The 14,935-nt window shown below is 44.3% G+C and overlaps 1 long non-coding RNA gene across 1 annotated transcript in view; it reads right to left on the reverse strand.

Annotated features, from left to right (window-relative positions):
* The window catches only part of LOC111092409, a 40,555-nt gene extending 28,639 nt beyond the window's left edge, over window positions 1-11,916 (reverse strand). Inside the window, exons 1-2 of the long non-coding RNA XR_005378204.1 lie at window positions 11,801-11,916; window positions 4,168-4,372 (exon numbers count right to left, since the gene is read on the reverse strand). This is a non-coding gene — a long non-coding RNA (uncharacterized LOC111092409). The remainder of the gene's footprint in view (window positions 1-4,167; window positions 4,373-11,800) is intronic.
* Between the last annotated feature and the right edge of the window lie 3,019 nt (window positions 11,917-14,935).

Genomic DNA, 14,935 nt, shown 5'->3' on the forward strand with positions numbered 1-14,935 from the left:
TCCATTAATACTCCTTCAGCCACCTGCATGTCTCACTTTCCCTTTCCTTCTTGAACAGACCTAGACTTGACCAAAACTTTCCTGACAATCATTATTCAAGTATGGCAAATGTGAGGAAGGTTGATTGTCCTGATAATAGAAGCTTCCAGTAACAGACACTACAAGAAGCCTTCTCCTCCCATGGCATCTATCTGCATATGCACTACTTTCTCCTTCTGTCATTCTGCTGGATGTAATGAACTGGCACTAGGCATTCATTCTCATCCCTTTCCAGAGTACTTCTGTAGAAGTACTAGACTAGAATCTGAGAGGCTAAAAACTACATTTCTCAGTCTCCCTTTCAGCTAGAGGTCCTGATGATATTAAGTATTATTAAAATTTTAAGGATGGAAGTGAGGTAGAAGAGATTGATTCCTTTTGGCTTTCTTCCCCTCTGTGTATTAAGAGGCAGTCACAGGTGAGACAGGGAGTAGATCTTGCTTTTAACTTTCCATCCCTAGCTTCAGACTCCCTCATCCTGGACTTGGCCAGAAGTTTTGTTCTAGGCATTATTTCTGGAGCCTTAGCCTGGTAGCTACTTCCCTAGTCCTTCTGATAATTGTGTGAGCATTAAAACTCCCTAAAGCACAGTCATTTCTGCTTAAAATATCTAAAGTGGATTCTGTGTTTTAAGCTAAAGCTTGATTGGAAAAGCAAATAAGGTTTAAAAATTTCACATCTGTAATATTTTATCGGCTGTTTGACAAATAGTTAATGGAACATCAAGCTCGTATCTATTGCACATTGCACAGTTCTATCCAAATTAGCAGAATTTTTCAGTTACTATCCCATAGCTTGACATACGTTGAAATCTCAGTTACCATCTTGGAAAACAACCACCAAGTGACAACACTAAAGTTGGCTTTATTGGCTATTGTATCTACTGGGGGAAAAGTGACACTTATGCATTCAGCAAAGAACCTGAATGGGTCTCACGTAGAAGTCACCTGACCTAAATAGTTCAAGGGACCACAAGTACTTTAGAGCTAATCAAGGTGTGAGAAGTTGCTTTTTGTCTATTGTTTTTTTGAGATAGAGAGAGAAAAAGAAATCAGGAATTAGCTAGTAAATTTTAATAAGGTATAACTTTTGAGTTTTCAAAAATCAGACATACAAAAAGTCGAGTACTATCAATATTTGCCTTAAAAGTCAGTTAGTAGAGGGACACCGGGGTGGCACAGTCAGTTAAGCCTCAGGTCCAGGTCATGATCGAGCCTCCTGAGGGTCTGCTTAAGACTCTCTCTCACTTTCCCTCTGCCACTCACTCCCCCACCTAAAATAAATAAATCTAAAAAAAAAGTCAGTTAGTAGAAACATAATTTCATACTGAAGCTTGGTGAAGCCTTATGTGTCACTGGAAGGAAAACAAAAAGGTAGTATCACATCCTACAACCAGATCATTATGGAAGAATAGAGGGTGTGTTATCCATCTCTATAGTATAATAAACTACATTTATTAAAGTAAAATGCTACCTAAAAGCAACAAGAGACTACAGATAAAGTTCCATTATTTAGACTCCTTATGCTAACATGCTATAGACTCTATTTAATCTGTATATTCCCAAAGCCTATCATTATGTTAGGCACAGAATAAGCCTTGAATGAAAATGTGCTAAGGAAAAGATAGCAGACATCAATAAGAAAGGATAAATATATTTACTTGAAGTTTATATCCATGCAAACTTTGGAGTACAGTGAAAGTTTCTCAAGAGCTAACCACAATGAAATAAGATAATTTAAAATCAAATCATAACAAAAATGAATTTAGAAAAAGCAGGACAATTCACAGAACACCACTGAAATGACTAACATGCTGAATGCTAAGAGGGAGAAAAGTAAGAAATGACCTAGAGAGAAAACCAAAGCCAAAACCATTACAAAGTAATTTAGATACTCATACTAGAACTAGCAAACCAGAGGTGACCATGCTGCTTGAGAAATTCGCAAGAGAACTGTGAAAACTCTAAAATGTTGACAAAATAGGAAATGACATAAACATGGATTCAAAGGAAATCGTTTATACCTGAAAAATCCCATGTGAAATGTTGAACATTTTTTTTGGAATGTTGGAATCTTGATTACTAACAATAAAATGTGCTTTTCTAAATATTAGGTATATTCCCAAGAGGTCTACATTACCTTAGAATTATTAGCAATTGATAAATCTTTTTAAATGGTATGCTTAAAAACAAACTAGTCAAGTACAATTTCTATGATAGCTTCAAAAGCTATAGAGAGCCATCCCGTGTACACCCACCTGCCCTTCCTTCTCCAGCATGCAGGTTTCCCTGATGGATTCTGGAAGAGTGGGCTCCTTGCCTCCTCCTGGAGACTCCCAGTTAGAGGGTTCCTACCTCTCCCACCTGTCCTTCACACTCTGCTCCTACTCCTTGCTCTCCCCACACACACTTCCACACTTTTCCAATCTGCTGGGCAGTAGGAACCAATTACTTCTGTAACTTACACACAGACCTAATTGTTCAAAGAGTGGGGACCCCGTCCTCATCTGTATTCTGGGCAGAAAAGAACACCTGGTTCTCAATGAATATTTGTTATATGAAAGAATGAAAGGACAAACAGACAAACAGATAAGAAGGGGGTGGGAACCATGGGATAAAGCCAGGCCTCAGCTCAGGACCGTATCTGACCCACTGGACCCTGCCATGGGGTCCCAGGGAAGTCAAATGGGTACCCGGGAAAAGCACACCAATAGGGCCCTTGGCAATGTTACAGTTCTGACAGCCCACCCTGGTTGTAACCATAACCGAAGCTACAACAGCCTGTGAAGTCATACATAAATCTAATTACATCCCTAGAAACAGGAAATATGGAAGGGATCCTACAGAAATAGTTTTCATGAGATTTTAGGCTCAGAGCACTGTAAGTGGGTCTCATTATACAACATACATCAAAACTCAAATTTCACTGCTGGATATCAGTTTAAGGTAGGGCTGATCCAGGAGCCGCAGCATTTCCAGCAGCAAGTTATCATAAAGAATGAAAGAACCCTGACATGTAAATGATTTCTTGTCCCAAGGTGTCCTCTCAGCATTGCGGTTGGTTTTAATCGGGTGTTTTGCAAAAGTGTATTTTACATTTTGAATAAGAGACACACCCACTTTCATCCAGGGCCCTCCTTGTGCAGAATCCAATAAGGAAGACAAATTCCCTCTGTACCCATGATAAAAATATGAAAGCTGAAACGCAAAGCCCTGGAAAGGCTCCCCAAAAATAGATTAGTTTTCAGGAGAATTAGAAGAAAGGGGTTGTGCACTCGACAGAGCCCAAAGCCCCATGCCTAGAGAAACATTCAAGAGAGAGCAAAATGCTAAGATAAAGGCACATGTATTTAAAGACCTGTTTTAGGACTTAAACAGGAGCGTTAAAGAGGAGCGATCTTTTAGGATTATGGAATTATTTCTGGCTTGGACCTTGCAAGACATTAAATGAACTCGTGCTAATTTCTCTTTTTTAAAAATAAATTGGCAAGACCAAGCAGTGAATATTTAATTTAGAGTTGGCTGTCCGTGGCTGCGCCCATCATTCATGTTTTTCCAAATCTCTCTTCCAAAAACAACTGAAAAGACTCACAGATAACAATATGCCAATATTCCATAAATAAAAAGCCATCAGAATAGACAGTAGGAGTATCTGATACATGCTAAAATGCTTCTGTCCTCACACAAACAAGCTAGTATTTTAACAGAATCGTGTGTTTGATGCTCTCACCTGTCCAAACAGCAGAGGCAAGTCTCTACAAAGTGGAAATCAGAATTGAGCATGAACAGAAGCCCCTAAGATTAACTGTACGGAAATGGAGCTTTTGGTGGCCAACAAGCACATCTTTCCAGGCATAGGCATCAAAGTGACAGCGCTTTTGTTTGTCAATGTGCACTGCCTCATATTAAATACTTTGACAGGACCCGAGAACAAAGGTAAAGTCTCAAGTTAAACCATCTCAGAACGTGCGTGCGCACGCGTGCATGTGTGTGTGTGTAGCGAGTGTGTGCACGTGCCCGTGTGCCTGGGCGTGCGCGTGTGCTGCAGGCATATGCATGCTTAGCCGTACCTGAAAATCAAAAGCCACACTTACATTGTCTAACTACATGTTTAACAGTGTAATAATACCTTCACAAACAGTGTGCCACACGAACGACACGATCCCCTGAGCAGCATGGCCAAGTATTCGAGGTGTGTGTGAGGTAAGGGAGAGCACCGTGTGCAGGTCACCGCCGGGGACCTTTCTCGAAGATCAGGCATCTCCTGAACACACTCCTCCCACTTCAGCCTCTGCATTTTTCTCTGCCTCTGCAGCTGTCTAGCTATGAAAAGCCTGGAAGAGACATCAAAATGCAGTTATTTTTTACACGGAGCACATTCCATAAAACCCAAGGCTTCTCTTCTGGAGTTGACACTTCTTTTCTGCTAATCCCCTACCTCTCATCTTTCTCCCTTTTTCATCTCCCTAATCCACCCGATTTCAACCACTGTCTCCACACTCACCTTCCGTGGCTCCGGGCCTTTGGTTCCACCCCCACCCACATTGTGGCCTAAAAAGGGACCCAGAGCAGCCAGGCCACATCCTCCCCTCTTCCCCTGCAGCTGAACTACTCCCCAACTACGCCTGCTAAGCTTCGTCTGGCACTGGAATTCAAAGATGTGTATCTATTTATGAAAACGTGTGTACACACAGCTATGTATTAAACCAGACGCTCGACAGTCAAAGAATGCGTTAGGCTACCAGCTTATACACCAGGCACTGTGATCAGGAAGCTCACTGGGGACTCTGTTCATCATTCCATGCAAAAACATGCCTCACTTGCTTGACTTGCAGGCCTATGTCTTTGTCAAAAAACATCAGAAGTGTAGGAGAACTTGTGGGATTTCATTATCTTTTTTTTTAAAAACAACAATTAATTAAATAGAACCAAGTCAAAGAAATCATTGCGATATGACATCCACAATGTAAAATGGCCCTAGGAAAGAGGGAGCTGGTGTTTGTGGTTCACAGATACAGGCTTGGTTCTACCTTCAGTGTGGATATGTTACACACATCACAAATGTATAGTCCAGAGTTAGACCAATCCAGTACTGCTACTGTGAGGCCTGCTCCTCACCTCTTACAGATCCTGAATATTGTTGAACAGATTACGAAGATTTATTAGAAAATATTTTGGGCACCCAGATGGTTCAATCAGTGAAGTGTCTGCCTTTGGCTCAGGTCATGATCCCAGGGTCCTGGGATCAGGCCCCACATCAGGCTCCCTGCTCAGTGGGGAGCCTGCTTCTTCCTCTACCTCTGCCTCTCCCCACAACTTGTGCTCTCTCTCTCTCTCCCTCTCGCTCTCTCACTCTATCTCCCTCTCAAATAAATAAAATCTTTAAAAAAAATAAGAAAGTGTTTCTAAAGTGCTTTGTATTCGCCAGGAAAATGCAGGTAGGAATTTCTAATAAGCCACAGGCCTAATCACACTGGCCCCTAGGAAGGGTGATGGCTCATGGCCTCTTTTGTTTTTACACAGGAAACTTGGCACGAAGGGGGAGGTAGTGTTTTCGTTTCCTTGGGGAGGGGACATTATACTGGGAAACAAAGTATTAATAAGGTGTTAATTACTAAAAATATCTAAACTCCAGCTGCCTCTTTCAATCCTAAATTCAGAATAATCCACCAAACCTGCCAACGAATCAAATCACTGCCACTCTTAAATTCCTTTGGTTCTCTCTTTCCCCCAAATTTCCATCTGTGGATTTGACATCAGTTAGTCTCCGACCTTCTTGCCTAAATAGATCTTCCAGGGTAAAACACACTCCCCAAACCTGCACACACATATGCACACACACGCATACCCCACATGAATGCACACAGACATCACAAAATACACACATACACATCACACATGTATGCACACACATAAACCACACACCCCCACGAACCACACACACACACACCATTTGCCACATATGCATGTACACACACACCACGAACCACACAAGCATGCACACCCACTACATGTATGCACACAGACACCACAAACTATATACACACATACATCACACGCCACACGTGTGCACGCACACGCACACACACAAACCACATGTACCACCGACCATACATGCATGCACACACACCACACCTCAAACACACACACCACACATGCATTACACAGTTTTTTCGGGTCTTGAACACTTCTTGTCTGATCACCTCCCCCAACCTTGGAAGACCAGCTCCCATGTTCACAACCCTTTTGGGGGAAAAATGTCCCTTCTCCACTCCACCTGACTTCTGATACTTTTCCTCTCTGAAAACCACGAAGGAGACAGAGTATAAGTCAACAAGGGACTCAAATTCGACCTCAACCCTGACAGTGGTTGCCCTGGGACCTCACAAGAGTGACCCTGAACTCACCTTCCTCACCTGGTAAGAGATATGACACTTTCCTCAACCTACCTTCCAGAGCATGTGGAAGGATTTAATGGCATAATAAACACAAAAAAAAAATTGAAAAATATATAACACAGTTAAAACATGTTGTGCAGAGTTTATTTCTAATCTTTTTTCTAAAGATTTTATTTATTTATTCATGAGAGACACAGAGAGAGAGAGAGAGGGGCAGAGAGGCAGGCAGAGGGAGAAGCAGGCTCCCCATGGGGATCCTGATATGGGAGTTGATCCCGCCACTCCTGGATCACGCCCAGAGCCAAAGGCAGACCCTCAACCGCTGAGCCACCCAGGCGTCCTCTATCTTTTTTGAGGCAGATGTCATGGAGGGTAAATTCTATACTTCCTCCTAAATAAAATGTCCCTTGGTTTACCTGTGAAAAGGGGAATCAGGGCCTGGCAGGACCCAGTCTCTCATCCGCTGAAGAATCTGCAGGTCCTCGGGAAGAGCCTCACATGAACCCCCCCCCCCCGCCCCCCACAAGCAGGTGCAGCCATCCCCGAGGCTCTAGAAAGTGATGCTGCAACCTCTTCTGCGGGCAGACCCAAGGGACACCCATAATCCAGAAGCAAGTCCCACTCACGCAGACACAAAGTCCTACATCTTTATAGGCTCTCTTTATATAAATATAAAGGCTCATCTTTATAGGAAGGAAAGACAAACTTGCAAGTCCAGGTGAAGAAGGCCCTTAGAAAGGGCGTGGGCGGGCGAATTTCCTATCGTTTCATTGCGGTGAATCCACCTCTGGGCTTAATTTTTCCAAATCAACGAGAATTTCACTAAGGATGTGGGTCTTTTGGTGTGGGGGAACTGGCCACAAGCTCGAGGGGGTTCTATGGTCTGCCGTGGGCCCTCCGCATGGGCCGAGGCCGCGCCAGCAGCTCCTCCCTCGCCCCCTCTGTGAACTCTCTTCCTGCTGGCGCATCTCACGAGGCAAGTTAAATTACCTGCTCATTCCCAAACGATTTTGAGGCCCCACAGTTCCGAGGGCTGTGCCGGGACCCAGGGCAGGAGGGGTATAAAGACGCATACAACAGGTCCTGGGGCTCTGGGAGCACCCAGGCTTGGCAAGGGAGGAAGATGAGCAAATAAATGACCATAAAGCAAGGAGGCAAGTTCTAGACTCGCAGGATAGCCGGGGGCTGTGAGCATGTATGGGCACAGAGGAAATTACAAATTATTTTTCCTACAGAGGAGGTGAGGTTGAGCAGACCTTTAAAGGCGAAGTAAATGAGAAGAGCATCGGAGGCAGAATGAAGCAAGGAGCGGGTACACATGAAGAGCGCGGTGGATCGTGAGTAGTGGAGAGGACTCAGCCCTGGGCTTGGGCGAGCAGTGGGAGAGAGGGCAGCCGAGCATGCCTGAGGAGGGCCCAAACAGACAGACAGGGTTGCCTACAATCAACCATAGAAGAACCCAGATCCACCATGACCAACGTAATACAGCACAACCTCATTGGACTTAACAGTGGGACAAAGCACTCAACCCATATCAGTGGTAGGTGCCATCCCTGCTTTACCCTGAACATGGAGCACTTGATGAGACCCCTCCCTAGAGTTCTTTTGGGTTAGTGAGGAGGAAACTGACAGCCCTGAACAGCACAAGAATCATTCAGTATTAGCATTTGCGACACAGATGATAAATGCAAAAATTATTCAAAAACAAAAGGATGGGGCAGCCCGGGTGGCTCAGTGGTTTAGCGCTGCCTTCAGCCCAGGGCGAGATCTTGGAGACCTGGGATGGAGTCCCACGTCGGGCTCCCTGCATGGAGCCTGCTTCTCCCTCTGCCTGTGTCTCTGCCTCTCTGTGTGTGTGTATGTGTGTGTGTGTGTGTGTGTGTGTGTGTGTCTCATGAATAAATAAATAAAATCTTAAAAAAAAAGAAAGGATGCTGGTAGCTCTGCATCACAGAGAGGAACAAATGAATCTGTCTTGAAGGAAGGAGGGCTGGAGGCACGCACCCTGGCGTGTAGGTGGGCCACAGGTAAGACTGTAGTTGGAGGTTGTTCTGGACTCAACCTCCCTGGGATTCCGCCCTCTGCTCTAGCATTCACCGGCTTGGGGTCCTGAGACATGTTACTTAACCTCCCTGGGCCTCAGTTTACTCAACTGGGAAATGAAACATATTAGCCTCCTGTATTTCAAAATCCTGTAACTAGATGTTTATAAGGCAAAGAGCATCAATTATGTGCTTTATATACATTAAAAGGCACTATTAAAAAATGGTGGTGGGGAGGGTGGGGCGCAGCTATTTGGATGATATTTTATTTGTTGAGTTCCCAAGCAGCTGCAGGCTGAGCCGGGAACTTCGCATTGGGAGAAGCACTGGGAAGAGGCCCTGCAGCAGGGTGAGCTTCCCCGGGTGTGCACAGAGCCCACAATGGCTGGGGAGCGAGATTCACACTAAGATGCCTGGCTCTGATGGGCTAGGCCAGAAAACAACCTCCAGCTCCTTTAAAGGTGGGTAAGCTCTCCATGAGCAGAGTTTCCAGTGAACTTTCAAACGAATCCCTGAGGAAGTTAGTCTAAGAAATTGTTTACTTGTGGGTGCTTATGTTCTTCAGGACAGCCAGGCTCGAGCCATCTGGGTTTCACTGAGCACCTGAAATTGGACCTTAATGGAATAAACCGTGCAGTGTAAACACACCAGAAGAGAAGCATTTGTGGCTAAGAGGAGCCCCTTAGGTTTTAAGAGGAGGGGTAGATGCTGGTTCTGTGTGTGTTCTGGTCTGGACTGAATTTTCTTTCAAAGAATTCAATTTGCTTTCCAGAGCAGGTGAGGAGAAGGAATGTGAAGCGGAATGATCAAATTTCATCCAAAAAGTACAGAAGTAATGGAATGAGCCATTACATTAATCCTCATCTTCAGACAAATTTTTCTTAAAGTCAGCAGGTGGCAAGATAGTGGGCCAAAGGTGACAACTGACAAAATGTTCTTTCCTTCCTGCAAAGCCTGTTGCACAATCCACTATCCCTGCCTAGGCGACGCAAGGAAATTGCTCTTTTGTTGTATGAATAAGAGATCCCAATAATTATTTCTCTTTTTTTAAATCTTTCATCCAGTTGTCTGTGATTAGATTTTCCTCTGTTTGCATGAAAGGCTTCCAGCTGCCCTCCAGGTGCTCAGCAGGCTTTGGGCCTCCAGGACCATGGCTGGGTTCTGGGTACCGAGGCAGCATGTGCGTAGAAAGATCTCAAGGCTGGGGTAACTGTATTCTATTCTGGTTTTGTCACTTACCAGGTGTATGCCTTAAACAGGATACTCATGGTTTCTGAGGCTCAGTTTGTTTTCCTATCACTTAGAGATGCTCTTAATTATATACATGACCTGCCCTTCCTACCTTGAAAGGTAGTTGCCAGCAAGGTAACCAGTGGGGTGTGCTTGCCTCTGTGCCCACCACTGCTGAGGCAAAGACCCAGTTCCCCATGGGGTGCGGTGAGGTCCCACAGGGAGCAGGAGCACTGCCTGGCTGGACTCAGAAGATCCCAGTTCTAATCTCAGCCATACTGTGCTGCTGTGTAATCTTGGACAAGTCACCCCACTCTCCTCTGGACCTCATTGCCTTCAACTGCAAAGTGAAGCAATGAGGATCTTTGGTATCCTAACATCCTTACTTTCAGAGGATTCTTAATATTCCTTCCTGGTCTAAACTCCTGATTCTTTTTTTTTTTTTTAACTCCTGATTCTAATGTGCACTGCTCTGTAAACTGGTAATTATTACATAAACAAAAGGCACTGTCAGTCAAATTGTGCAATAGTCCAAAAGCGTGATATGAGTGCCCTGAAATGGGACCAGAGGCACCGCACCCTCTCATTCTGCCCCATCCCTATAGACCACACTGCTCCTGCCACTCAGATCATCAGAGGGCCCAAAGTGGAAAAAGAGAAACACGAAACACACACCTTCAGTAAAGATGCTGGTTTCCTGGAATTTCATGAAAAGGGCTTCCCAGGAAAGCAAGCTGCACTTCAGTGACCCCTCATGTACATAGCCCAGACTTCAAAGCCCTTACATCGCAAAGTTACTTGCAGAAAACCCATCACTGAAAACAGATCTCCTCTGGCTAAAGTGGGTTCACATACGGTGTCTTTACTCCAAAGAACTGGACCTTCCTCAGAGTTAGTAACACATTTGACCGATCACAATGATCATTCTCTAATTCTCAGTATCATGGAGAACCACTGCTTATTTTTAAATGTTCAGTGGGTATTTGGAGAGCTCTTACAAGCAATTCTGTAGAATATCAAGTTTTTCTTAAAGCTCTAAACAGTACAGAGACAAATGTTGCCCAGATAAACATCTAAGGAGAGCCATCTGAAACTCTTCTGACACTCTGAGCTTCCCAAATACTTCCATCAAAGTACCCCTAACAGCAAAGAACAATGAACGTAGAGTCCTAGAAATCTGCAGAAAGAAATATAAGGGGGCTGATGGCAGGCAAAAATAACAATAATAATTGTCACTGAAGTCAGTGCTTTAATTTCAGCACTCCTAATAAATGTTGTGTTTTTAATCCCTAATATTCCCTAGGTATGCTTTGATATAATGTGAATGTTTTGAATTTCCACCTGTTAAATTCCTTAACTTCGTTCCCACATCTTTGCATACAATTCAAGTCCTCGGAAGAAGCTGCACTGTGCTTGCATGTGACTGCACATATGTTGTGTCCTGTGTTACATGGTCTCACGTGAGTGTCCTGAGCTCAGCTGGATGCATCAGTAGGCCCTAACCCTCCTTGTTACTGGGTATCAGGGCCCTCAAATCCAAGTACAGAACACTTCCTCCTCCACGTGGTAAGGTACAGCAGGGTAGGAATGGGGAGAGAGCAGGTAAGGATAAAAGACGTAATATGAGCTCTCTCATGCCTTCCCTTTCCTACCTGTCCCCCAAGTCAGAATTGGAACCCTCAAAATCAAGACTTGCTCTAACACATTCTACTAGTATGCCACTCACGCCCCCCCCCCCAACCTTTTGTGGACAGACAAGTATAAATACGGCATTAAGGTGAAATAAGAACACATATAGCATTTTTGTGTGTGAAGTTCCATTTGCCAACATATAGCATAACACCCAGTGCTCATCCCGCCAAGTGCCCCCCTCAGTGACCGTCACCCAGTCTCCCCAACCCCCCGCCCACCTCCCTTTCCACTACCTCTTGTTCGTTCCCAGAGTTAGGGGTGTCTCATGTTTTGTCACCCTCATTTTTTAAGCATGAGCTATTATGTAGGTAATGAAGTGACTTCCCTGGGCTCACAGGAGTTATTGCAATCTTCTCCAACTTGATACAAAATCATACTTGCAGACTCTGCATCATCTTACCATTTTACAAATGTATTAGTTCACAAATGACTGATTTCTCCAACTTTGATATTCATTTCACAGTGAAGAAACATTGCTCTCCCTGGGAAAAAAAGATGCAAATTTACATCTACCTTCTGAGCAGGAATTCATCAATCAAAACTTAAGGAAATCTTGCCGTGGAAGTGTTCTTGATATTTTGTTTGGTTGGTTGATACTGGCTTGTCTACGCAACTGATAAATTATTGAACACTACATCTGAAACTAATGATGTACTCTGATGACTAATTGAATATATATATATAGTTTAGTTTGGTTTATAGCAGAATGTGTGTATTAGTCTGTGAAATTAATGCTAACCTCCAACAAGGCAAATCTCCAAATCTCACTGGCCTGACACAGTAAATGCTTATTTGTCACTGAGGCAAAGCCAGCCTCCTGCATCTCAAAACCCCTCTCTGTGGAACACTTGGCCTCCAGACCACTGAGGAGGGGAGCAGAGGTAGGGCAGGCACCTCTGCTCTTCACTGCCTTTACCTGAAAGGGCCCCCACGCCTTCTGCTCATAGCCATTGGCACTCCTCACCTCACGAAGAAAAACAGGCACTATTTGGTGAGTCCATATTGCCTCTGCCCAAATGGGCAACAGCAAATCTCTTTTGTAACATAGACACTGCGAGCATTCGCCCCGGGAAGTTACTTGCGCCATCTCAACTGAGGAACCCTGCATTTGGCTGCCTTATAGCCCTGGATTCTCGCTTGCAGGCCTTATCCCCAGGAAGTCCAGTTAAAACGAACATGTTTCCTGAAAGGGTCAACACAATTACTCCCATTAGAACCAATCAGTCTTCTATACCAAGGGATACTAAGACCTAAATACTGCAAAGAGGAAACTGGATTGAGAAGTTGGAAGAAAAAAAATCTGGGGACCACAGTCCCCAAGCTGCTGAGGAAAGAGTTTTAAAGGAGAGAATAGCAAGTCCTCTTTCCCCCTTCCCTGCCTTCCCTCTTTTCTTTCTGTTTCCTTCCTTCCTCCTTCCTCTCTCCATTGCTTTCCCAAATTGGGTGTGTGCCATATGCTAACACAGCTCTGCTTTCTGAGAGTAAAACAGGAGGTCACAGGGCCACCCTGGCAGATGCAGTGATGAGGGTGGAAACGATCACACTTAGTGCCCAGCGTGATAGCTGTAAAGAAGGTCATGCATGTGTGATGCATGCATCCACGGAGAAGGGCATCCACCCAGGCAGCAACAGCAGGAGGCCCTCCTGACAAAATAAAGATCTCAACCAACCACTTTGTATTTTAGTGAGAAGAGGATGAGGAGCAGGAGGGACCAGGGGATCTCCCCAGGGTCCTCCTGACTCCATGTCCATAGACTAGGATCCGACCTGGAGGGTTTCCTACTGAAGGTACCTTCACTTCCTACACAGACTGACCCACAACTAGCCCTGCCTGCCCATTTAAGTGTGATAAGACCTGAAATCCTCCAGCTTTGTCTTTCTTGTTCTTGGGCTTTCTCGTAAAGATTCTCCCTGTGAAGTACTGTCCTTCTGTAGGTCCATCTTCACCACCTTGTGAGCCTATCCAATGAGATTTCAGTCTGTTTCCTTTGTTCAATAAACACGTTCTTCAGCATGCATAAAAGATTAAAATGTTCTATTCTCCTATGGAGTGAAAAACAAATCCGTTATTTAATTAAAGAGTTTCTATGCTAAAGAAAAAAGCAAGCAGGGTCTTTCATTCCATGATCAGGCTTGCCCAGAAAATAAGCTTGGAAAGTGAGGGTTTTTTTGTTTTTGTTTTTGTTTTTTCTGCCACTGAAGTGCAGAGTTTATCAAGTGTCCCATGACCATTGCAGTCAAGATTGCCCTAAATTTTAAGATGCACATCTGTCCTCAATAACAGGAGTTGATAGTGGAAAATGCATCCCATGTGGGCATCCAGGAGGCCCTGATGGTGTCCAGCTGTGGGAGAAATCTCTGCTGATGAGGACAGAGGCGGGAGCTGCATGTGGATGTCCCATGTGGCATGACAGTGTGGGAGCTGGGATTAGAGTGTGGTCGCAGTAGAAGGCCATGGCCGAGGTCACGCCCTGTCCATTGGAGGGTCAGTCAGCTGGCAGGGTCGGAGGGAGCTACTGCAAGGCCATTTTCAGATAGGATAGAATTAATTCTTAAAAGAAAGCCATCCCTCAGATGTCTGCCTTCAGCCCTTTCTCCAGCTGTAATGGCACAGGAGGCCACGAAATAACGGAGCATGGGTATTCCTGTCAGCAAGCCTGTTGCTTCTCGGCCTTCTTTTGGGCCTCAGCATTAAGGTGTGGTTGTACACTCTTTGCAGTAAACACATGTCCCTAAGCTTCAAAGAGGTAAGTGAAACAACACCCAAAAGTCCTGAATCTTGAGGTCATGATTCATTTAAAAAGGCAGTAGATAGGGACACTTGGGTGGCTCAGTGGTTAAGCGTCTGCCTTTGGCTCAGGGCATTGTCCTGGAGTCCCAGGATCGAGACCTACATCTGGCTTCCTGCATGAAGACTGCTTCTCCCTCTGCCTATGTCTCTGCCTCTGTGTGTGTGTGTGTGTGTGTGTGTGTCTGTGTGTCTGTGTGTATCTCATGAATAAATAAATAAAATCTTTTTAAAAAAAAGGCAGTGGATAATTTAGCTAACGCTGGCAAAAAGCTGAGGGAAGGGGTGCTCAGAAGCTTCAAGGCTGAGTCTTAAGACCCAGATAAGATAAACATTGGCAGAGCTGTTAAGAAGTCAGTCAAATATAAAATCTGAATTGCAAAATGCAATGTTGTTACCCAGGGGAAGTGACTGTTTATTTTTATCCATAGGTAGGAAAAGTGATGCTGCAGTCACAAAACACTTGTGAAGGCGTTTATAAACTTCTATAATCATTAATGTTACTCTCCAGGCATTGCCCCAAAGCTGGCTACAGGATAAAGCAAATCAAAAGACAGCAAAGTAGATCATTGTATATCTTTTGTTATTTTTTATAATAGTGACTATTATAGCTAGCATTTATGAAACGCTGGATCATATGCCCAGTATTCAGCTAAGCACTTTATTTGATTATCTCCTTTCATTTCTAGCACTAATAAACGTTAAAGGAAATTTCTTCAGTGACTATGGGTCAGACCTACTAAATCA

This window comes from Canis lupus, chromosome 25 (assembly GCF_011100685.1).
Source record: "Canis lupus familiaris isolate Mischka breed German Shepherd chromosome 25, alternate assembly UU_Cfam_GSD_1.0, whole genome shotgun sequence".
Classification (NCBI taxonomy): Eukaryota; Metazoa; Chordata; class Mammalia; order Carnivora; family Canidae; genus Canis; species Canis lupus.